Source organism: Marmota flaviventris, chromosome 12 (assembly GCF_047511675.1).
Source record: "Marmota flaviventris isolate mMarFla1 chromosome 12, mMarFla1.hap1, whole genome shotgun sequence".
In the NCBI taxonomy this organism is placed as follows: Eukaryota; Metazoa; Chordata; class Mammalia; order Rodentia; family Sciuridae; genus Marmota; species Marmota flaviventris.
The window spans coordinates 57,613,293-57,639,554 of NC_092509.1; the positions used below are offsets into that span (position 1 = coordinate 57,613,293).

General features: G+C 41.0%; 1 long non-coding RNA gene across 2 annotated transcripts; it reads right to left on the reverse strand.

Moving 5' to 3' along the window:
• Positions 1 to 2: 2 nt before the first annotated feature.
• On the reverse strand, positions 3 to 22,375 carry LOC114107352 (uncharacterized). 2 transcript variants are annotated; one of them, XR_011703959.1, is made up of 4 exons: positions 22,127 to 22,375; positions 15,887 to 16,044; positions 12,705 to 12,950; positions 3 to 5,802 (listed from the first exon to the last, which is right to left on the reverse strand). It is a non-coding gene; the product is annotated as an uncharacterized lncRNA (long non-coding RNA). The 2 variants fall into 2 exon arrangements; XR_003585326.2 differs by lacking the exon at positions 3 to 5,802 and having other exon boundaries at positions 12,520 to 12,950.
• Positions 22,376 to 26,262: the final 3,887 nt, after the last annotated feature.

Sequence of the window (26,262 nt, forward strand, 5' to 3'; positions counted from 1 at the left end):
CCTCTATAGAGAACCACAAGACATTATAAGGAGAGTTTTCAAAACTAAAGATACCAGGACCTGGAGTGGTGGAACAAAAACCTATAATCCCAGCAACTCAGGAGGCTGAAGCAAGAGGATCTCAAGTTTAAAGTAAACCTCAGCAACTTAGCAAGATCCTGTCTGAAAATAAATAAAAAGGACTGTGGAAGTAGCTCAGTGGCAAAGTGCCTTGGGGCTGGGGGGTGGGGAGCAGGGGGACAAAAAATAAATTTAAAAAAATCAAAATAGGACAATAATTGGTAATAGGACAAAGGTTTGAAATGGGAATTATCCCCCAAATCCAGGACACATACATATACATAGATGATATAGCAGTGATGACTATTAGCCCGAATTTGTCAAAAGTGACTTACATGACCTGGTATACTGGAGGGAAACCTCCAGACACTATGTTGGCAGCGACCAAGGCCTCCCAGTGTGCCATAACTGTGAGTTTTCTCAACAATTATCCTGCCCAGGAAACTTCCATGTTGGTAGTGCCATCATCCTATCCAAAGGCAAGTCCCACTAGTCCCAACTAACATAAATACTGGTACCCAAGAGCATCACAAGGTCTCACCTAGGATTTAGAAGCTTCTCCTTAGAGTTCCAATGATCATACCTCCCACTTTTCCCTTCTCCTGGGGCCTTTGCAGCCTGTCCCTGGAGAAGGGCCTTCCTCCAGGACCCTGCATCCGAGACATGTCCAGGAAGATGCAGGGGAGAATCAACTAGACACTTATGGTTTTTTGGCCCTTCTCTCTTCCTCTCCCATTACATATACTCCAAATTGTTTTAATAAAAAGGTATTGTTAAATATCCTGAAGGCTCATTCATTCATTTGTTCATTTATTAAATGATTAATTAAAATAGGCATAATTTATTGTGAACTGGAATTAAAGAGCACAAAAAGTATATCCCTCCTCCAACCCCAGTTTAAAAGCTAGATCAGGCTCACACATAAAAACAATCCAAGGCTCTTGGGCACTGTATTCCAGTGGGGGTTGGAGGTGTGATCTGTGTGCTGGTGACCAGAGTGAGATGGGACCACATGCTCCTCAGGGGAGGGACTGAGGAATTGCTTAGCCAGAGTGGGCCTTCTCCCTCCTGGTGAGCTGAGTTTAGCTCAGTTTAGTAAACTTACAGGGAAGTTCAAAGTGGAGGAGAGAAGACACTGAGAACAAATGTCTCATGCTAGGCAATTTTGCCCTGAATGAAGGAACAGTAGAACTATTGCTTTTCCTTCCCGGATGGATCTACCTCTGGAGTTTGGTCCCCTTTGGGTGTTCACGCCCACCTGCCCAGGAGGTTTCCTAGGAATTTGTTGAGCAAATTTCTTTGATGCCTGGGATTTGATGTTTGCCAAGAGTCCGTCTGAACAAATCCCTACATGCTGAACTTGAAAACAAAATTCTCAGGGTCAGCAGGCCCTGCTAATTGCTTCTTTCTCTACCAGACTGACAGGAGAACATGCTAACTCTTCACTCACAAACACAGGCCCTATGGTGGGGGGCAGAAGGGGCTGGGTAGCCTTCGTGCTCTTGCTTTGAGAGGATTTCTGGAGAGTACCAAGGAAGAATCTTCTCCAGCCTAGGGGGAGAAAGGCAAGGGGTTGACCTCTCAGGTGCTTCTTTGTTAATTCCATTTCTCTCCTTCTTGGTGCCCCCGCTCCTCTTTTTTCCTCCCCCTCTCACTCCCCATCCTGGGCAAATGGATTAGAGAGGAGGAAGGAATAGGTTAGGCCTGAGAAATCCATTCTTATTTCTTTTTTCTCTCTATAGAGAACTCCAAACTTTCTCCATGAAAATGCATAAGAAATTACATGCACCTGTGGGCTGCTGGGGTCACTGTTTCAAAACTCAGCCCAGCCCAGAATGGATCAGCTAGGTGAAGTGACTATCCCTGGAGTAGAGTCCCCAGAAACCCATCTTGTATTTTTTTTTTGATACTGGGGATTGAACCTAGCTAGGGACACTTAACTACTGAGCCACATCCCCAGCCCTTTTAAATCTTTTATCTAAAGACAGGGTCACTGAGTTGCTTAGTACCTTGCTGAGTTGCTGAGGCTGGCTTTGAACTCACGATCCTCTTGCCTAGGACTCCCAAGCCACTGGGATTACAGGCATGCACCACCGTGCCCGGCACCTGCCCTGTCTTAAGGCAGAGCTAGAGTTCACATAGTGCTGCTGTCCTATTTCTCGCCTAAATGTGCAAAAGCTGGAGGAGTTGAGTATCAAGAAATTAGGTGGAAAAAAAAGGCTTAGCCCTTCCAGAAGTGAATATTCAGAACTTGGCAGATCTAACTCACTCCTGAATTTTTTTTAATTAAAAATTTTATCTGGGTTCAGTGGTGCATGCCAGCTACTTGTCAGGAGACTGAGGCAGGAGGATCTTGAGGCCAGCCTGGGCAATTTGGAGAGACTTTGTCTCAAAAATAAAAAAAGGCTGGGGATGTAACTCAGTGGTAGAGAACTTGCCTAACATTGTGTGAATCCCTGGGTTCAGTCCCCAGCACCAAAAAAAAAAAGAAAGAAAAAGAAAAAAAATCATAAAATATTCCCGCCTAACAAAACATTGGAAAATGATTAATTAGATTAAGAAAAGAAAAAAATCCATCCAGAATTGCTTTCTCCTGTTACTGCTTCTCTTAGCATTCCAAAAAGGTTTTAGAAAGCACTGGAACCTAAGTGAAGCAAAAACTACTCTTTGAAAATGAAATTAGGAAAAATCATTGGGGTCAGCCTTTCAGAGAAATGGCCCAAACCTTAACTGCCATTCCTGAGATAATGAGATGGGGTGTGACCCCTCCCTGAGATGTTGCTTGTGAACCAAATGCAAACCAGGGACTCTACAGAGGGTGATGAAGAACACAGATGTGATTGGAGTCCCAAAGAAATGGACTGATTTTTCTTTTCCCCAAGCAGAACATGGGGAGATATGAATATCCCTGTGGATTACAGAATCCTGTGGGTTTTTCTTGAGGTTAATTTAACACTTCTTGGATCCTGCCAAGAGAATGTTCCCTGTGAAGAAGAGGGCAGCTGAGATTCAAGAATCAGAATACAGTTTGGAAATGAGAAGAGTTAGGAATCCAACAGCTAGGACAGACAACTGGGGAAATCTGAATATGGAAGATGTAAGAGTCATGGGATACGGTTTGACTGTGTTCCCTTCAGAGTCCAGGTTTTCCCAACATGACAGTGAGCCCTTTAAGAGATGATTCGGTCATATGGGCTCCTTCCTTGTTAATGGGATTAAAGGCTTTATTAAAGAGACTTCACAGAGTATATGTTCTGCCACTCTACCATTTATCGAGGACCCAGCATTTGCTGCATCTGTACCCCCAGAACTGTGGGAAATAAAGCTCAGGGTTTTGTTCATTTGTTGTATACGTGCAGTGCTGGGGATGGAACCCAGGGCCTCGTGCATGCTAGGCAAGTACTCTACAACTGAAACTACACTCCCAGCACAAGGTTCTGTTCTTTATGAATTATTCAGTCTGGAATACTCAGTTATTGTTGTACAAAACAGTCTAAGACAACATAGAGTTGTTGTTAATTTTATTAGGAATGATAACGGTATTGGAGTTATGTAATGGATTTTTCTTATTCTCTAGGAGGGGAAGGAGAGGATGTGGGGGAAGAGAGGAGAAAGCAAATATGGCAAAGGTGGCCTGCTGAATCGAGATGTATACAGCTGCCATCTCACTATTCTAACTTTTCTCTGTGTTAGAATTTTCATTAAACTGTTAGGAGTGGAGAAGAAAAGATGGGGGGGGGGGGGACATCCAGGGAAGTAAGAGGAGTCAGCCAGGAAAGAATTCAGAAAAAAAAAATGAAATAATTTTGAAAGAAAGTTGGAAAAAAAGGCTCTGAAAGTGGGAAAAATGGGAGACACTAGAGCAAGCATCCGGAGAAAGTGGAGGGGAGCACAGGCTTCCATCTGTACCCTTCATTCAGTTCCCTCGGGGCAGAGGAAGTTCTGATGAAGCAAAAAACCAAAAACCTCAATGAAATCACTGAGTTTCTGTTTTTACTTTTACATGAAACATGAGAGGAAACCCAAACTTATTTTATGGGAATACTAATTTTGTAATGCATTTGCCAAGATACACACCCTGCCCATGGCTGAGGGCCCAGGGTAGGGCATCTGGCCTCATCAGCTCAGAATAGGATATCTGGCTCTGATACCTGCCAGTCCATCAGGTATACTATGCATTGACTGCTGTTGCTTGAACATTGTAATACTCAGGGCTGTGATCATTTTGCAGATAAGAGGGACAGAAAGCTGCCCCTGATGAGAATGTGAAGCAGGGCCAGGGTGTGGCTCAGTAGTAGAGCACCTGCTTAGTGTGCAGGAGGCTTTGAGTCAATCCCCAGCTCTGCAAAAATAAGAGGAAAACAACAACAACATAAAAAAAGCAGAAGACTGGTCAAGAGAGATGAGTGGGGAGAGGTGCAGCTGAAGGACCCTAAAGCTCATAAAGCAGAGAGGAACCTCCCTTCCAGTCCCACCCTGTCCCCTGAGACTCCATCTGTTGAGCCCCATTTCCTGCTCTTTGAATTCATAACTCAAGATTGCCTGCTGTGTCCTGAACACCCACTGACTACCCTAACCTCTTTGATCTGAGTTGGTTCCCATGGACACCTGTTCCCTGTAACCCAAATGGCCTTGGGTAGAGTAACATCTTGTCCTTACCTGTGGGGCAGCCCAGCCACCAGGCCCCTGGGCTGCCCAGCACCTAGACAGTACCAGCAGGATGTCTGGACCCATCTATACCTGTCCACATTCTCTGCATAGACTGAAACTCTGTTTTTTTCTTGACTCTCATTCTAGCCTCAGGGCAACTCCTGACACCAGGGAGTGAACACCCAAAAACACCTCCAACTTCGACAGGGCCCTGGGATCTCTCTCTCCTTTCTATCAGCAATATGTTACCGTCCTTGCTGACATCCTTTTTGTTTCCTGCCCAGCTCTTCCACTTGCTCAAGTTACCTCCTACATCCTGCCTCTCTCCTCTGCAGTAATAACAGCCTACGTCCACTGACTGCTTATTGTGGGCCAGCCATGGTCATAGGCGCTTTCCATGAGTGTACTCCTTTAATCCTCTGGACACCTATGAAGCAGATCCTATTATTATCAGCCCCACTTTACAGATGAGAAAGCTGAGGCATGGAGACAAAGTTTCTCATCCAATGTCACAAAGTAGCCATAATGAGATTCCAACCAGGCAGTCTGGCTCCAGAGTCAACATCCTTAACCTCTTATTAGTTTTGATATTAAAAGCCAGCAGTACTTAGCAGCCTCAATAAGAGAGCAGAGAAAACTCTTTTTTCTTTAGAAAAGAACAAGACAAACTATTCTTTTTGAAAGCATGGTTGTAAAAGGAGTGATTGTTCTCTAGTTCTAGTGCTTAGCACAAATCATTGCCTCCTAGGTCACCAAGCAGAGGGAATCAAGTGTGAATTCTTCCGACTCCTCCCACCTGCAGACTTCTCCATCTGGCCAGCCCTTCCTTCCTCCAGTCTCAGAGAGGTGGGTGTTCTTTTCACATTAGCTCTTGGCCAGAGTCACCCCTGACTGTTTCTGGAGATTGTCTCATGTCTTAGTTTGTTTTCTGTTGTTATAACAATTTTGTTATAACATAATACTTGAGACTGAGTACTTTACAAAGAAAAGAGGTTACTTAGCTTATAGTTTTAGAGGTCTAAGAGCATGATGCTGGCTTCTTCTTGGCTCTGGTGGAAGACATGGTGGATGATATCACAATGGCAGGAGTCCCTACAAGAGGGAGAAATAATAAGACAGGACACCAGAGAGATATTTGAGAGGCATCCTTTTTTTTTTTTTCCATACTAGGGATAGAACTGGGGTACTCTGCCAGTTCTTTTTGAGGCAGGGTGTCACTAAGTTGCCAGGCTGGCCTTGAACCTGTGATCTTCCTGGCTTAGTCTTCTGAGTTGCTGGGATTATAGGCATGAACAGCAGTGCTGGCTTTCATTCTTTCTTCTTTTTAATTTAATTTATTTCATTCACTCATTTTGCAGTGGTAGGGATTGAATCCAGGGCCTGGTACATGTTAGGTAAGTGCTCTACCACTAAGCTATACCCCCGCCCAAATTTCTGAGATATATACATATATTATATATTAATATTAATATATACTAAAATAAATGTTTGTTCTTTCTTTTTGAGGCAATTTCACAATGTTGCCCAGGCAGGCTATGAACTCCTGGGCTCATGTGATCCTCCTGCCTCAGCCTTCTGAATAGCTGGGACTATGGGGACACACCACAGCTTGGCTAGACTTATTCTCTCATAACAACTCACTCTCTTAAGGACTACTTAGAGTCCCTAATCCCTTCTGAGGCCAGCACCTCCAATAACCTAATTACTTGCTCTAAGCCCCACCCCTTAAAGGTTCCACCACCTCTCAATACTGCCACGCTGAGGGAGAGAATGCCCTCACACTATCTTCCTCTTTTCTCTCCTCCCTACCAGCTTACTTGCAAGGACAAGCTCCTCTGCAGAACAGTTTCTAATAATTGTCTTCACTTTCTTACTACCTGTTAACTCCTTTAAGAATCCAATTGCATTTTAGATTATAGACAAAACATTAAGTTATACAAAATTTGAACACCACTGTAATATATAATATGTAAAATTAAAAACATAACAACTGTCAAGGGTTTGGTGCACAGGGCTGGGAGCCTGGCTCAGTGATAGAGCACTTGCCTAACATTTACAAAGTACTGGGTTCAATCTCAGGTACTACCAAAAAAAAAAAAAGATTTTGGTACACACAGTTTGTCTAACTTTTTAAAAAATATGTGTTTAAGCAGCAGATATGTTGGTGTATACCTGTAATTCCAAAGACTTTGGAGGCTGAGGCAGGAGGATCATAGGGTTGAGGCCAAGCTCAACCAAGTCACAAGCCCTAAGCAACTTAGTGAGACCCTGTCTCAACATAAAAAAATGAAAAGAGCTGGGAATGTAGCTCAGTAGAAAGCACCCCTGAGTTCAATCCCTGGTAGTCACCCCTGAAAATATACTACACACTATATACTGTGTATAGAAAGGGTATAGATTACTGACAACACCAAATGCTCGTGAGGATCTAGAGAAATTTGATTATACATTGCTGGTAGGAATGTAAAATGATATGGCCAGTTTGGAAAAGAGGATAGCTATTTCTTACAACATTGAATATGAAAAATTACCATATAATATAGTGAGTACACTCTTGGACATCTAAAACCCAGAGGAATAGTAACATTTGCTTGCACATCCAAAAAAATTCATGACTATTCATAGTAACTCTATTCATAATTGCCACAAACTGGAAACAACCCAAATGTCCTTCAGTGGTGAAAGGCTAACTAAATAATGGTATGTCTATACCATGGAATACTACTCATCAATAAAAAGGAAGAAATATGGATGGATACACACAACAATCTAGTTGGATCTCCAGAGAATTACACTGAAAAAAACAAAAGGCCAATCACAAAATGGTATATACTGTGTAATTCCATTTAGATTATTCTTTTTTTTTACACAATACTTTTAGTTTATTTATTTAATGCAGTGTTGAGGATCAAACCTAGTGCCTTACACATGATAGGCAAGCTTTCTACCATTGAGCCCCAACCCCAGCCTTAAATTACTCTTGAAATTATACATTTATAGAAAAGGAAAAAAAGAGATTGGGGTCAGATTGAAGGGAGTGAAGGGGTGACTATGGTCATAAAAATGTAGCACAAGGGATGTGTGTGATGGAACTATTTTGCACCTTGACATGGTGGTGGTCATATGAATCTACATGTGCGATTGAATTATATAGGACCTGCCAGGCATGGTGGGCTTGCCTGTAATTCCCAGCTACTCAGAAGGCTGAGGCAGGAGGATTGTAACTTTGAGGTAGTCTGGGTAATTTACCAAGGCCTTGTCTCAAAATTTAAAAATTTAATAAAGACTGGGAATGTAGCTCGGTGTTACAGCGTTTTGCTATCATGGATGAGGCCCTGAATTCAGTCCCTGGTACAAAAAAAAAAAAAAAAAAAAAAAAGTCATGTAGAACTAAATAAACATATAAATGAGTGTATATAAATTGATGATATCTAAATAAGGCTGATGGATTGTATCAATGTCAATTTCCTGATGGTGATATTGTATTTTAGCTACATAGAATATTACCACTGAAGGAAAAGGGGTGAGAGGTACACAGGATTTCTCTATATTCTTTCTTTTTTCAATAAGTTCTATTGAGCTGTATAATTCATATATCACAAGATTTACTCTATTAGCATGTACAACTCAGTAGCTTTAAATGTATTTGCTGAGCTGAGAAACCTCACCCTCTAATTGTAGAATATTTTTATGATCTCAGGAAGAAACCCTGCACCTATCAGCACTCACTCCCGTCCCACTTTCCATCCAGCCCTTGGTAACCATTGATCTACTCTCATCTCTGTGGATTTGTCTATTCTAGATGTTTCATATAAACACAATCACATAATATGTGTCCTTTTGTGTCTGTCTGGTTTCTTTCATTCAACATAAAGGTTTTCAAGGTTGTAGTTTTCTATGTTGTAGTATTATCAATACTTCATTTCTACTTATGACTAAATGATATCTCATTACATGGAAATCCTTGCATATTTTGTTTATCCATTCATAAGTTGATGGACATTTGGGTTGTCTCTATGTCTTGGTTATTATGCACAATGGTGCTATGAACATTTATGTACACATTTTTCTGTGGCCATGTTTTAAATTCTCTTAGGTATATACCTGGAGTAAAATTGCCAAGTGATATGTTTAACTTTTTGAATTGCTAAAGCTATTTTTCTTTCTTTCTTTTCTTTCTTTTGGTACTGGGGATTGAAGCCAGGGGTGCTTAACTGCTGATCCACATCCCTAGCCCTTTCTATTTTTTAATTTAGAGACAGGGTCTGGCTAAATTGCTTAGGGCCTTTCTAAATTGCTGAGGCTAGCTCTGAACTCAGGATTCTCCTGCCTCAGCCTCTGGAGCCACTGGGATTACATGTGTGCACCACCTGCCGAGCTATTTTGCAAAGAGGCTGCACAATCTAGCACTTCCATCAGCAGTGGATGAGGATCTTGATGTCTCCATGTTCTCACCAACATTTGTTTTTATCTGTTTTCTCTATTATAGCCATCTAATTCTAGTGGGTGTGAAATTGCATCTCACTGTGATTCTGTATTAATAATTTCTTTAATTGCATGTAAATCATCTCAAAATAAAAAGTTAAAAATACCTATGCTAATGTGAACCATATTTGTATTATTTTACAACGTTTTTTAAAACTTAGAATAGTTGGACATCTTTGCATGTTAGTATGTGCTATAGTTTGGATATTAAATGTCTCACAAAGAGCTCACTGTAGTGCTCTTGGGAGGTGATAGAAGCTTTAAGATATCAGGCCTAGTTATAAGCATTCTGGTCATATGGGGACATGCCTTTCCTTGAGGGGATACTGGCGATTGAACCCACATCCCCACTACTGAGCCACATTCCCACTACTTTTTGTTTGTTTGCTTAACATATATATTTTATCTAGAGACAAGGTCTCATTGAGTTTCTTAGGGTCTTACTAAGTTGCTGAAGCTGGCTTTGAACTTGTGGACCTTTCATCTTTCTCTCTTTTGCTTCCTGGCCACAAAGTGAGTGGCTTTGCTTTGCCACATGCTTCCACCATGATGTGCTGCCATGATTGAAAAGCAATGGGCAAATGCCAAATGTCTTCTTTGATATAAGGAGAGTAACTAAGAACAGAGTAGGGACGAAGAGCATGAGAAGAAGATTAACATTAAACAGGGATGAGAGGTGGGAGGGAAAGGGAGAGAGAAGGGAAATTGCATGGAAATGGAAGGAGACCCTCAGGGTTATACAAAATTACATACAAGAGGAAGTGAGGGGAAAGGGAAAAATAATACAAGGGGGAGAAATGAATGACAGTAGAGGGGGTAGAGAGAGAAGAGGGGAGGGGAGGGGAGGGGAGGGGGGATAGTAGAGGATAGGAAAGGCAGCAGAATACAACAGACACTAATATGGCAATATGTAAATCAATGGATGTGTAACTGATGTGATTCTGCAATCTGTATACGGGGTAAAAATGGGAGTTCATAACCCACTTGAATCAAAGTGTGAAATATGATATATCAAGAACTATGTAATGTTTTGAACAACCAACAATAAAAATTAAAAAAGAAAAAAAAAAAGAAAAGAAAAGCAATGGGTCTGTCCAGTCATGTTCTGGAAGCTTCAAAACTGTGAGTTAAAATTAAACTTTTTTCTTTCTTTCTCTCTTTCTCTCTTTCTTTCTGTACAGGGAATTGAGCCCAGGGGTGCTTAACCACTGATCCACATCCCCAGCCCTTTTTTGTATTTTATTTAGAGCCAAGGTCTCGATGAGTTGCTTAGGGCCTCCCTAAGTTGCTGAGGCTGGCTTTTAATTCACGATCCTCCTGCCCCAGCCTCCTGAGTTGCTGGGATTATAGACTAGTGTCACTGTACCTGGCTTGAATCTTTTTCTTTGTGAAGAATTTTCTTTCTCCAACCTTCATTCCTGTCCCCTGTGCCTGCTCTGGCTGTCCTTTTTCTACTGTAGCTCCCCGGTTCTAGGTATATTTGGACATCCAGTAGAGCATGCAGAGATCACAGTGTGTTACCAGTGCATGTACCAGGTTCCCCCACTAGATCCAGGTGCCCCTTGGTCAGCATCCTCCACAATGCCCAGCATATAGCAGCCATGTCGGAATGTTTGTTAAATGAAAGCATGAGCATATAGAAAGCACCCAGTGAAGCAATGTGTGTGTGTGTGTATGTGTATGTGTGTGTGTGTGTGTGTGTGTGTGTTGGTACACACTTCTCACGCCTACAAATCAGGAGGCTGAGGCAGGAGGATTGCAAGTTGAAGGTCAGGCTCAGCAACTTAGGGAGATCCTGTCTCAAAATAAAAAAAATAAAAATATCAAGGATATACCTGAGTGGTAGAATGACCCTGGGTTAAATTCCAAGTACCATAATTAAAAAGAGAAAAGAAAAGAAAGAAAGAATGCACCTAGTGATTCCCCATCGAGAGCTGCAGTGCAGTAGGAAAGTGAGGAGCTTCACGTGAAAGTGAAGGGGAGAGGTGGCCTCACGGCGGCTATTTTGTGGTCTAATGGAAACTGCTGTTTGAGCTACAGAAAGAGGAAAAGCTGGAAAGGAAGAAGGAAGAAAGATCCCTTGAGCTTTTGGCTGGAGGACTCAGAGCGCCTCTCACAGCTGCCCAGGGGTGAAGAGGGAAAGGAAATAAAAAGTTCAAGGAGATGGGCTGGGGATGTGGCTCAAGCGGTAATGCTCTCACCTGGCATGCGCAGGGCGCTGGGTTTGATCCTCAGCACCACATAAAAATAAAAAATAAATAAATAAAGAAAGATGTTGTGTCCACCGAAAACTACAAAAAAAAAAAAAAAAAGTTCAAGGAGAACTCAGTCTGTCTCTCTGTGCCTCCTTTGCTAAATTCAGCACCTAAATGCTAAATTCCGAAGCCTTTTATTTACTAAAAATATGTTCAGGACCAACTTCCTCAAACACTTGGCACTTCTTTCCTCCTGGAGTAGAATGAAAATCCCTCTGAGCAAAGATTAGATAATGGCTTTACTGTGTCCATGGGAACTTCCCTCTCTGGGAATAATGCCTCTTCCCAATTATATGAATATTTTCAGTGCTTGCCTCTTTGGAAAAGTTCAAGTGCAATCCATGTAAGTATAGTCTTTCTAATTATAAACTTATATTTGGGTAAAAGTTCTTCTGTAGCAGAGTGAAAATTATAGAGCTCAAACATAGAGAGTTGCCCAGAAGAAAGTTTGAATTTACCAGAAAAAGTGGGGTGAATATCATTAGTTTCTTTTATTTTTATCTATCTATCTATCTATCTATCTATCTATCTATCTATCTATCTATCTATCTATCTGTCTATCGTACTAGCGATTGAACCCAGGTGTGCTTACCCACTGAGCCACATCCCCACTACTTTTTTTTTTGTTTGCTTAACATATATATTTTATCTAGAGACAGGGTCTCACTGAGTTGCTTAGGGTCTCACTAAGTTGCTGAAGCTGGCTTTGAACTTGTGATCTTCCTGCCTCAGCCTCTAGAGCTGCTGGGATTACAGTTGTGTGCCCCCATACCTGGCTTGCTTTTATCTATTTCATATATAATTTATAATGACCTTCTCATTTTCCTTTTTTTTTTGGTACCAAGGATTAAACCCAGAAGCACTCAACCACTGAGCCACATCCCCAGCCCATTTTTATATTTTACTTAGAGACAGAGTCTCGCTGAGCCTTGCTAAATTGCTGAGGCTGGCTTTGAACTCATGATCCTCCTGCCTGAGCCTCCCAAGCCGCTGGAGTTACAGGACTGTCTCATTTTTTGTAATAAAAAAGAACAGTACATTTGTTCAAACCATAAGAATTGCTGATCAGTACATTAAAGGTTATAAAACAGAAAAGGTGGGGAGCTGAGACCACCTTACTCAGATTGGAGGCTTACAAGACAAGGGAATGAGTGTGTTTGTCTTCCATGATACACAACAAATTGCCATAAACTCAGTGGCTTAAAACAACACCCACATCCTGTGGGTGAGGAGATTGGTCATGAGCAGACTCACTCCTTGCAAAGGTGTCTTCATGGTGTGGGCCAGGGCTCAGTTCCATATGGGGAGACCTGACTAGTAGTAGATGAGCTTCCAGATGCAGATTGTTGGCAGAATTGAGTTCCTTGATGCTGTAAGACCAGGAATCCAGTTTTTCAATGACTGTGGGCTAGGCACTGCTTTTAGCTCTAAGAGGTTGCTCACAGTTCCTTGCCAACCGGGCTTCTCCATAAGTACTGGGGCAAAATGGCAGCTTGATTCCTTGACACCAGGAAAGGAGAAAGAGATTTAGCAAGACAGAATCTTATATAATGTTACTTAATTATAGACTGACATCCCATCATCTCGGCCATAGTTTTGATTGTTTTTTCTTTTTTCCGTTTTTATTTTGTTTGCTTTTTTTCCAGTGCTGGGTATTGAATCCAGGACCTTGCCCATGCAAATGTTCTGCCACTGGGCCGCATCTCCAGTCAATCTCTGCCATGTTCTTTTGGTGAGAAGCAGCCACAGGTCCCACCCTCACTCATACAAATGTATGAGTACCAAGGAGTGAAGATTATGGGGACCGATTTCTTTTTTCTTTCTTTTATTTTTTTGGTATCAGGGATTGAACTCAGGGGCATTCAACCACTGAGCCACGTCCCTAGACCTATTTTGTATTTTACTTAGAGATACAAACTATCACTGAGTTACTTAGTGCCTCATTGTTGCTGAGGCTGGTTTTAAACATGGGATCCTCCTGCCTCTGCCTCCCAAGCTGCTGGTATTACAGGCGTGCCCCCATGCCTGTTGGGGATCATTTTAGATTCTGGTTTCTTTTACAAAGAGTTCAGAAATTCTTGTGAGATCTATATCCCCTTGTACATTCCAATATCTATTCTAATACTTGCACCAAAAATCCTCCATTTTACATATAGATGTGCTGAGAAGTTAATGTCCCTGGAGTAGGCTTCAACCAATGATGATGAGAACCAGAGGCTTCTCCTTGCCCCTTGGGTAGGAAAACTCAAGGCATGTTTTTCAGTGTCCTCCAGAGTCTCCAGCAGGACTGAGCCCCAGTTGCAGTTACGTAGCAGAAATTTACTCAATAATGTTCCTTTTTTTGGCTTCCTTCCCTTCCTTGTTCTACTTCCTCATTTCTGGTCTTCCTGGGATCATCTCTTTTAAAAACCAGTTGAAGCCAGGAGTGTTGGTTACACAGGAAACTGAGGCAGGAGGATAGAAAGTTCTAGGCCAGACTCTGGCAACTTAGTGTCTTAAAATAAAAAGGGCTGGGGATGCAGCTTAGTGATAAAGCACCCTGGGTTCACTTTCTGGCACCCCTCCCCCCAAAAAACAAAAACAATTTCATTGTAGATTGGGGGTGTGACTCAGTGGTAGGGCACTTGCCTAGAATGTGGGAGGCCCTGGGTTTAATCCCTAGGACCACATAAATAAATGCTATAATTTTTTCTTGCATTTTTCCCCATTTATGTTTTTTCTTTTAACTAATATGTGCTTTTTAAAAAAAAATCAGTTTGGTTATATTCCTATTTTAAAAAATTATATAAAATTATATTGTACCCATGTTATAATACAACCTCATTTGTCACTATTTGCTTGATGTTTCTCTCTCACACTTGATTGTAAGTGCCACTAGAGCACAATTCAGGTGTTTTCTCATATTGAATTGACAGTGCCCACCATGATGCTTGACAGTATTAGGTGCTCAGTATACATGTGTTGATTGAGTGAATGAAAACTATCTTTCTTGTGTAAAGGTAGGAGTTCTCTTCCTAGAGTCCCCTAAAACAGATATCATTAGTTTGTTCTTAAGCCACTTGATTCATTCAAGCCAAGGATATATTGGTTCTTAGATGATAGATTCAGGAAGGAACCAAAAGGAGTTTTGTTTTGTATCAGTGTGAAGAAAATAACAACAAAAGCAATCAACTGATCCTTCTTCCTCTCCCACTGTTCCTCCAAGTGCTGGAGGAGAACGGGAGCCCAGAGTATGAGCCAGAGAATATCAAAGCCAAAGCACATAATGGATCAGAAACATCTAACTCATCCCTTAGATTTAAAAAAGAGAAATGCAGCTGGATGTGGTAGTACACACCTGCAGTCCCAGTGACTCTGGAGGCTAAGGTAGGAGGATCACAAATTTGAGGCCAGTTTCAGCCCTGTCTCAAAATAAAAAAGGACTGAGGTAGTAGCTCAGTAATAAAGGACCCTGGATTCAGTCCCTAGCATTGACAGGGGAAAAAAAGAAAGAGAGAGAGAGAGAGAGAAGAAAAAAAGAAAAGAAGTAAACAGTGGATGAACAGGTGGTGGCCTCGGTTTCCCAAGCCTACCTGCCTGGAGACATATGCTGTGCTGTGCTCAATTCCACTTTGGGGTTATTTGAGCCATGCACAGGTTTGTTGTGGGAGTTAAGTGAAGTTTTGGGTTAAGAGGCTCAAAGTGCCTCTGAGTCATTACTGCCAGAAGAATATAAAGTGTAAATGGCCAAGGGCCTCTCTAGGACATCCTTCATCTCTTCTCCTTCAGTTATTAGAGGATATGGCTACATGAACTTCAGATTGGTTGCTTCCAGATACAGGATGAGCCAAAAATGGGAAGTAATCTCCTTTCCAAGTGATAATGCCAACCAATCTGTTCTCTCTGGATTGAGAATTAAACCTTGCTATGACAAAAGGTCCAAAGAACATTGTCAACTCAGCATTTTTGGCCAGGAATGAAGTTATTAATTCCTCAGAAGTGTAGGATCTTACAGCCTTGTAGCCTCATGTCATTAACATACCTCTCTAACTAGACCCAGTTGGGTCCAATGAGCTTCATTTCAGTGAAACTCAGAACTGATAATACTGAGGAGAGATATGGATGGACAACAGCACCAGGGATATGATGGGATCCTCTTTATCTGAATTTGGTGACTGTAAAAGTTCTTACTCTGGATTGTACCTGGAAAAGATGAATATGAGGTGCAGAACAGCAGAACAGTTGACCAGGTGACCACGCCAGTCAACGTAGCCCCCTGGCTTCCAAGGTCATCTAGTGACTGGTGAGCCAGGCCAAGGCAGAAACTGGCTTTGTTTTGATCCTATTAAGTAAGCCTCAGTGATGCTTGGTATTTGGGAGTGGCCTCTTTTACTCATTCATTGTTTCACCTTGAGGGCAGAAAGGTTCAAGTTGTAATCCCACACAGTGTTACTCACTTTTGGAAAGAGCAGTTTTCATTTTCAGAGGACTCTGGATACTCTGGCATCTGGGTAAATATGGAGCCCCAAAGCTTCTAACAGAGCTGGCTGTCCTGTCTTGAGTTCCTGCTGTCAGATGTATGGGGGGTGGGGTCGGTTTCCCCATATTAACTAGACTGAAAATAAAACGAAGCTTCTCAATGGGGAGAACAGCTGGGTTCTGTGATTCCACCTCTTGCTCCACCTTCTCCCAGGTGTAACTTTAGGCTGGATAAACACTACTGAGGGGAAATAGGCATTATTCCGGGAATGTGAACGTGCAGGTCCCACACCCACAGTGTGTTTCATGGACTCACCCAAGAGGTGTGTTGCATGAGTGGCATTTTGTTTCGAACAATATGAAGCTAACGATAATCCAGGGGAAGATGCCCAAATGATACTTCCCTGGATTCTCCATTTAGGAAAACACAAATAAATTTTGGTGAATGGATTCAAGCTGATCATTTCTCTACTTAGCCTATCCTTTTGTCCCTTCAAGCTGGTTTCACAAGGTTTTAAATTAAGTCAACCAATGTGGGCGGAGCATTATCTCCTGGGAACTACTCCCAGGTACCTGAAATACCATTCAAGAATGAGCAAGACACTTTCCCAAGGCCAAGGGCTTCTTTGGGGCTGCAATTATACTTCACTAGGTACTGTGATCACACATGGATTTGTGGTTTAACTTGTAAACCCTGACAGGTTGTTGGTCAGGCATTAAAAATATGTGAAATCATAAAACATATGATATTTATCCTTCCCCCTTTGTTGTAACATTATTGCCCTGGAGCTAAGGTGGCATGTATCAGAAATGTTTTACTTAGAAACTCATGTCTTGTATTGTGTGCGCATTCTCAGATTGGGATTTGGTAGAAATGCTAAACACACAGATGCCAATTAGGAAACTAAAATCCAGTCATTACTCAGAGATTAAATATTTCAACACACTGTCTCAAGCTATAATTAAAGGCAGTGAGCTTCGTTACTGGGAGAACAAAAACACAGAGAGGCAGACTATTTTTGGAATTGTTCTTATCTTCAATATAATCTATTTTGCATTTTTTCTCGTTGTTTACAGTATTTTCCAGCCTTACACATTAATCTAAATAAAATATAAAATGATGTGTTTGTGAAATGACATAGGGAAGCAGGGGGGAAGCAGGCAGAAGAGGTGATAAGTACAAGAGAGAGGGAGAGACCTCTTCTCAAAAAAAAAAAAAAATAAATAAATAAAATCCATAGTATAGGCATCACATTTTGTAGGGGGTGGGGCAGGCAGTGCCAGGGACTGCACTCAGGGGCACTCAACCACTGAGCCACATCCCCAGACCTATTTTGTATTTTATTTAGAGACAGGGAGTTGCTTAGGACGTCGCTAGGTTGCTGAGGCTGGCTTTTAATTTGTGATCCTCCTTTGATGGGATTATGGGTATATGCCACTGTGCCTGCCCTTGGCATTACATTTTATGTGGAACCATAGTTTAATTTTACCCTTAATTTTCTTTTTGTATTTTTCATATCTTCCGATTCAAATTACAGTTTTAAAAGTTTAAAGTACACAGACAGCATGTACATGTCTTAAGCATATACTAATGCAGTTCACTATTTTTTTGAGTTAACTCTTTTTTTAAAAAAACCTTTATTTCTATTTATTTTTATAAGGTGCTGAGGATAGAACCCAGTGCCTCACACATGCTAGGCAAGCACTCTACCATTGAGCCACAACCCCAGGTGGCAATTCACTACTAATATCAAATTTTCACTTATTTTATAATGACTATGTACATATATGACTTTATATATACATACATATTTATACATATATACATAATAGGCATTTATAAAAATAAATATTAAAAATATAAAAATAAAAATTATAAAATAATTGAAACTTTGACATTTATATATAAATATATATCAAAATCTGCAGATGCTTGAGTCTCTTACATAGAATGGTGTAGTATTTGCAAGTAGCCTACCACCTACAAACATCTTCTTACATACTTTAAATCACCTCTAAATTACTTAAAATACCTAATACAACATTTATGCTATGTAAATTGTTGTTATGCTACATTGTTAAGGAATGATGGCAAGAAAAAAAAAATATCTGTACATGACCACTACAGCTGTGGAGGCAGAATCCATGGATATGGAGAAAAAATATTTGTTGAGGAAATAGTTAATACTACTTCCTTTGCCAGACACAGTGGCATACAACTATAATGCCAGCTACTTGGGAGGCTGAGGAAGGAAGATGCAAGTTCAAGGCAGGAAGATTGCAAGTTCAAGGCCAGGCTACTCAACTTTGTAAGGTGTCTCAAAATAAAATAAAAAACATCTGGGGATGTAGCTCAGTAGTAGAGCACTTGCTTAGCATGTGTGAGCCCCTATGTTTAATCCCAAGTACAACTATATAAATAAATACATAAATAAAATTCTATTTCCCAGTACTAAAACTTTTGGTCAACTATCCTCTTAAGATTTCATTTGTCTGTTTTTATATTGCTGGTTTGGCTTCATCTAAACACGTTCTTTTTTCTTTTTTTGGTATTTGGAATTAAACCTAGGGCCTCAACCACTGAGCCACAGCCCCAGCCCTTTTTTATATTTTATTGAGAGACAGGTCCTTACTAAATTGGCTTTGAACCTGTGATAATCCTGCCTCTGCCTCCTGAGCTGTTGGGATTACAGACTTGCGCCACTGCGCCCAGTGTAAGCACATTCTTAATGGCTTTTGTTTTGGTACTGGGGATCCACCCCATGGGTGCTTTACTACAAAGCTATATCCCAGTCCTTTTTTATTTTGAAATAGGACCTCACGCTGGCCTCAAACTTTCTGAGGCTGGCCTCAAACTTGTGATCTTCTGGCCTTAGCCTCCGAATCACTGGGATTCTAGGTGTGTGCCACCACACCTGTCCGTTTAATGGCTTTTTTAAAAAAATGAAACATGTTAGGTAAAGTACTTAAAAGCACTCTATGTGTGTGTGACTCTGGAAATTAACAGGACTAATATTTTGAAAGAGCTGAATATATATATATATATATATATATATATATATATATATATATATATATATATATATATATATTGATGGACCTTTATTTTCTTTGTATGTGGTGCTGAGAATCAAACCCAGTGACTCGCACATGCTAGGCAAGCGCTCTACCACTGAGCCACAACCCCAGCTCTTACTATGTTTTAATTTTATTTGTTTATTTTTGGTGGTGCTGGGGACCAAACCCAGGGCCTCCCTCATGTTAGACAAGGGTTCTACCAGTGAGCTTACCCCCTACCCCAATCTTGCTATATTTTTAATGCCTAAACTGGCATGATAACAGCACAGGTATTCCAGAGACAGTGTCAGGAAACACCATACACTTCAATAACCCCTTATGCTGATTATAGAGAATGGGGCAGGTGAGTTGAGGTTTGGCAGGAAGCTGTACTTAACACAACTAAGACTCATCCCGGTTAATTATGCTTTCTGACAACAAGCATGATGGGAACTCATATCGCAGATAATATTAACTAATCCATAGATAATAACACAGATGCTTGCCCAAATACTTTCAAACTTATCTGTATCTGGGAGGAATATTCTTTTACTTGAGATACTTTACAAACAAACAAACAAACAAAAAAAAAAAAGAAGTTTTTTCCATCTCAGTATCCTTCTAAATTTCATTGTTTTAGGTGACTGAAATAGAATATAGCCAGCTGTATATCCTTAATTAAGGATTAAGTGGGCTGAACTTCAATGATCTGAGAAATTTGATTATAGTCCAGATATTAGGTGAAAGTCAATAAGTACTGTTCTTTTTGTCAGGTGTGATATTAACATTAAGGTGTAATAACATGTATGTATATATATATATATATATATATATATATATATATATATATATATTTTAATTTCTTTCTTTTTTTTTTAAAGAGAGAGTGAGAGAATTTTTTTTAATATTTATTTATTTTTTTTTAGTTTTCTGCGGACACAACATCTTTGTATGTGGTGCTGAGGATGGAACCCGGGCCACACGCATGCCAGGCGAGCGCGCTACAGCTTGAGCTATATCCCCAGCCCAACATGTATATTTTTAAAGGATATATACTGAAATATATCTAGGATTAACAAAAACAATTCAGAGAGAAAAAGAGACAGTGTAATAAACTCTTGATAATTTTTTGGGGGGGGTTCAGGGATTGAACTCAGGGGTACTTGACCATTGACCCACACTTCAAGCCCTATTTTATATTTTTTATTTAGAGACAGTATCTCACTGAACTGCTTAGCATGTTGCTTTTACTGAGGCTGGCTTCTGAGCCTCTGGGATTATAGGTGTGTGCCACAGCACTAGGCTCTCTTGATAATTTTTAAATCTGGAATGAGTATGTGCAGGTTTATTATTCTATTATGCCTTTTTTTCAAAGTGTTGGGGAATAAGCCTAGGGGCTCTCTATCACTAAGCTACATCTTAAACACCCCCCACCTGCCCTTATTTTTTCTTTCCTTTTTTTTTTTTGGTACCAAGGATTAAAACCAGGGGCACTTAACCACTGAACTACACCCCAGCCTTTTTTTTTTTTTTTTCTTTTTGAGACAGGGTCTCACTAAGTTGCCTAGGCTGACCATGAACTTCCATTCTCCTGCCTCAGCTTTTGAGTTGCTGGAATTACAAGCACGTTCCACCAGTTGCCTTATTATCCTATATTTATATAAGTTTAAAATTTTTACATAGTAAAAAGTTTGTAAAAAACTTTGAATTCTAGTAATTGGTTTAATAGTTTGCTTTTTTCACCTGAAGAACATGAATTTTTATTTTATTTTTATTTTTTTTGAGGTACTGGGGATCAAAAATTGGGCCCTGCAGATGCTAGACAAACGTTTATTCACTGAGCTGCACCCCCAGCCCCAGAGCATGAATTTGATGGTGAGAATGCTGCTATATTTGGGCCTGTCTGCTGAAAAGAGTGTTTCTCTAGCTCATTAGTTGTCAAACTTGAGCTGCATTGGAGTCACCTGGAAGGCTGGTGTTTGCTAGGTCCTATCCCCAGAATTTCTGATTTAATAGATCTGGTCAGGTGCCCAAGAATGTGTACTTCTAACAACCTGGGTTGATTCTGATGTGGTCCAGTTATCATACTAAGAATTACTGTTCCAGCTATACCATCTCTTCCAAACCATCCTGCCTCATTTTTTTGCAAACAGTTCCATTCCTTTATTAAATTTTATATCAAGCATGAACTTTATCTGTTCATATGGCCCAATTTCTTATTTTACTTTTTTTATTCTGTGATATACTGAGAGTCAAAATCTTGCAAATTGATACTTAAAATTTTTCACTGTTGGATCCTGATCTACCCAGCTTTCCAATTTTTTTCTTCTCTTATTCCTCTGACTTCAGCCATATCAAAATATCTGCCCTCTAAGTCAGGTACGGTGGCAAACAACTGTAATCCCAGTGACTCCAGCAGGATTGCAAGTTCAAGGCCAACCTCAGCAATTTAACAAGACCCTGCCCCATAATTTAAAAAGTGGGGTGGGGTGTAGGGTGTGTGTGTGTGCTAGGGATGTAGCTCAGTGATAGAGCACCCCTGGAGTCAATCCCCAGTACACCAGTACCAGAAAAAAAAATCTGTCATCTAGACAAGTCATACATATTCCCACCTCAGTACCTTTGTCCATGCGTCATCCCCTAGTGGAATGCATTTGTGTGCGTGCACACACACCACACACTCAGAGTAGTCAAGGTCCATCCAAATCCCTCCTTCTCCATAAAGTCCTCCTTGGCCACTAACATCCATGATGATTCCCCACCACCACCATGAGGTCCTCTCATTTTACATTAATTATACTCTGTCCTGTAATAACTTTTACATTATTATTCATCTTATTATGCTTTTTACTTCAAGGACTAAGTTCCTTGATGTCAGGGACTATGCTTTAAACAGAACTTCTTTGCATAGTCCACAATAGGCAATTTCATTTTCCTGAGAATAGAAGGGAAATACTTTTTTTCTAAAGTAAATAATGGAAGGTAGGAGGCTGGGGATGCAGTTCAGTTGTAGAGCACTTGCCCGGTATGCACAAGCCCTGGATGCAGTCCCCAGCACTACAATAAACAAATAAATAAATAAAGCAAACAATGGGGATGGAACCCATTGTTCTGTATATTTAGAAGCATGAGAGGTGAATAGAATCCTAATATCTACTTACCTCCAAGCAGTGCTATGAGAATAATTAATGTTTATGCAGGTCTTTGAGATCTTCAGATGAAAGAGTTCAGAATTATTATGATGATTCCTATGACTCTTTCAAAGCCTCCAACCAAATATCAGAGCAGCTGTCAGATTTTCTCAGACTGAGAAGAGTCCTGGGTTAAGAGGTGACCTCCCAACCCTCTTGGAGATGTTCAGGGAACCCACACTTTAAAACAGAGTTGCAGATGGTAAAAATAGGAACAAAACAAACTCTTGACTCCCTGAGCAAAAGTGAAACCAAGATACTCCCTGGAGTCCTCTGGCGGGAAGTCCCTGTCTAGGACTGGCTGGCTGTGCCTTCTCCTCTGCTGGCCTCACTCAGGGCTTTCAGATGTCAGGACCTGCACTGCACTCACCTGGACCAGGAACTTCATGCTTCAGTTATTGCAGCTCAAAGTGATTTTTGATCTGAGTCTACAGATTTGGGCCTGAGGTCTACTCTTCATGATATCTCTCTCACTCCCTCAGAATAACTCAGTGATCTCTTTTTTGGGGTTTGTGTGTGTGGTGGTACTGGGGATTGAACTCAGGGGCACTCGACCACTGAGCCACATCCCCAACCCTAGTTTATATTTTATTTAGAGACAGGGTCTCATTTAGTTGCTTATCGCCTCACCATTGTAGAGGCTGGTTTTGAATTCTCAGTCCTCTTGTCTCAGCCTCCTAAACTGCTGGGATTACAGGCATGTGCCACTGAGCCCAGTTCAAGTGATCTTGTGATTACCAGTTGAAAATTTATTGCAACACAAGTTACAGAATATTTAAGCTTAAATCTAAACTAGTTTCCATTTTCTTTGATACCAAATTTCTTTTTCTTTTTATTTTCTTCCTGCTTACTGGTTTGGGTTGACTTGGATTGGTACCACTTTGACAATAATTCATTAACAATAAAAAATGTCTTCTCTGAGTCTAAAGCTATGACTACTTACGTTACAAAGAAAGAAAAGAATTCCAATACTTTTTCAGGCCCAGGCAGACATGGGTACAGTTATAATTAAGCAGTAAATCACAAGATGCTGTTAGAGCATGCCTCAGATGGGTTGAGAAAAGTTGAATGTCCTCACCTGCCAGCACAAAACAAAAAAATTTAAAAAGAAAAAGAAAAGTCAGCCAAGCTTACCCAGATGGGGCTTATACCTAGTACAATCATAAAGCCACTCCTGATTTCTATTTCCAGGAATGAAAAACCCAGAGGACAAAGATCCAGGGTAACATTACACACCAAATGCTAATTCCCTCCTTAGCAGATCAGGTCAAACCATTCCTGGTTTGCAACGAGCAACTTTGGTTTGGCCAATGTGTGAGATTAGACATCCCCAGGCTTTGACCAGCAGGATAAGAAAGTCTGCAATTCAACTGTAACAGCAACAATAAAATCACATAAAAGGACTCCATTCTTCCAGACCCTAAACTAGAAGTTATTCTTTTTTTGGCGACGGTTTTTGTGGTTTTGATTTAAGCACAAATAAAATGAACTTTTCTTTCTTTCTTTCTTTCTTTCTTTCTTTCTTTCTTTCTTTCTTTCTTCCTGACTGGCATTGGGATTGGTGACTGATGGCCAGCTGGACTGATCTTTCTGCAATGGCTTGTGGTTCTTGGAGGAAACGTGAGCAAACACAGTACAGTAAGATTTATTTCACATCAGTAGCCCTTCAAGCCCCTATTTATGTGGACCACGGGCTTCCAGAAGGCACTGGGCAGCTTATGCTTTGTTTTCCTTTTCTTTTTCTTCTCCTTCTTCTTTTTCCTTTTGGTACTGGGGACACTTAACTACTGAGCCATATTCCCCGCCATTTTTATTTTGAGACAGAGTCTAAATTGCTTATGACTCTGCTAAAGTGCTGAGGCTGACCTCACACTTGTCATCCTTCAGCTCCTGCCTTCCAAGTCACTGGGATTACAGGCTCACCCCATCGCACCCCACCTGGCATGCACTTTGTTTTCTTATTGCTCCCATAACCCATAATGGGCATCATCAAGATCTGGTCCTAGAATTTTCTCTGCACTTCATTGTCAGTACCTCTAGGTTTCTACCAGTTATGTTTAATTTTGATATATGAGTCTGATTGGTGCCAGATGAACTTCTTGGTCCTCTTTTTTATAATCTGGGGCTTCATGGGAAGTCTGAGGGCCGCCATGATGCCACACAAGGATGGCTGCCATCTCTGCAGGCAGCACCAAGGAAGCAAGAGAGAGTGAATCTACCATCAATTAACCAAGTGCTCTGTCCTCAGAGCACCTTGCTATGGCTTCTGAGGCTCATTGTTGGCATTGGTCCTGCCCAGGGATATTGATGTGGGTAGCCCTTGATTCCTAACTCAGGCTTCAGTAAAACAAGAAAACAAGTACAGGAGGAGGCCCTGATTCTCAGTCTCTAGCTGCCTTTTCAGAATATGCTTCTATGAAGAAAGAGGTCTGTCTCCTGGACAAATACATATGAATGATAGCTTGATGATTCCGCCTCCCCAAACACCTCTCCCAGCACACATGGTGTGAGGCTCAGCTTTGTTAGGGACCAGTAAGCAGGAAGAGGGGGTGCCCTGAACCAGAGGCAAAATAGCATTTATAGTAAGTTGTAATTAAATCATATTGCTACAGTCAGGCATGGTAGCACGTGCCTGGGATCCCAGTGACTCAGGAGGCTGAGGCAGAGGATCACAAGTTCAAAGCCAGCCTCAGCAACTTATTGAGCCCTAAGCAACTTAGTGAGACCCTGTTTCAAAATAAAAAAACAAAGGGCTGGCGATGTGGCTCAGTGGTCAAGCACCCCTGGGTTCAATCTCTGGTACAAAAAAATGAATATATGTATATATATATATATACATATATATATATATACACACACACACACACATATACACACATATGTATATATGCGTGTCTATAGACATATATATGTATGTGTGTGTGTGTGTGTGTGTGTGTATATATATATATATATATATAGAGAGAGAGAGAGAGAGAGAGAGAGAGAGGGAGAGAATGCTGCAGTTTTGATTTTGAATGTCCCCAAAGAAAGTGGGGCTTAGTGGAAGGAAGTTAGGCCACTAGGGGCATCCACTTTTTTTTTTAACAAAAATTCCCAGCCCATGGGCTGGGGATGTGGCTCAAGCGGTAGTGGGTCGCCTGGCTTGCATGCGGCCTGGGTTGGATCCTCAGCACCACATACAAACAAAGATGTTGTGTCCGCCGAAAACTAAAATAAATAAATAAATAAATATTAAAAAAAATTTCCTAGCCCTTTTTATTTTGAAAACACAGTCTCACTAAGCAACTTAGGTCCTCACTAAGTTCCTGAGGCTGGCTTCAAACTTGCAATCCTCTTGCCTCAGCCTCCTGAGTCATTTGAAATTACAGGCATGTGTCATCACACTTGGATACTGGGGGAATGCTCTTTTTTTTTTTATATTTATTTTTTAGTTTTTCGGCGGACACAACATCTTTGTTTGTATGTGGTGCTGAGGATCGAACCCGGGCCGCACGCATGCCAGGTGAGCGCGCTACCGCTTGAGCCACATCCCCAGCCCCTGGGGGAATGCTCTTGAAATGGATTTTGGGGTCCCAGCCACTTCCTGTCTCTCTCTTTGCTTTCTAGTCAGCATGAGGTGAACAGGCCTCCTCCTCCCCATGCTCCTGCCAAAGACCCACAGCAACAGGGCCCAGCAACCCAGGATTGAAATGTCTGAAACCATGAACCAAAATAAACCTTTCCTCCTTATAAGTTGATTTTCTACCACTGTCCCAGTGGTAGAAAGCTAACACAAATACATTAAATTCAAGCAAATCATGGGCTTAAAAGCCTTTTTTGTGATTTGAACTAGGACCCCAAACACCACTGGTAACATTTTTTTTGTAAGAAAAGGCTTCCTGCTGGGTACAGTGGCGCCTATCATCCCAGCAACTTAGGAAGTTGAGGTAGGAAGATCACAGGTTCAAGGTTAGCCTTGGCAATTTAGTGAGACACTATCTCAAAATAAAAAATTAAAAAATGCACTGGGGATGTAGCTTAGTGGTAAAGCACCCCTGGGTTTTATCCCCAGTACTTAAAAAGGTGGGGGAGGGGCAGAAATTTAAAAAAATACTTCTCAAGGT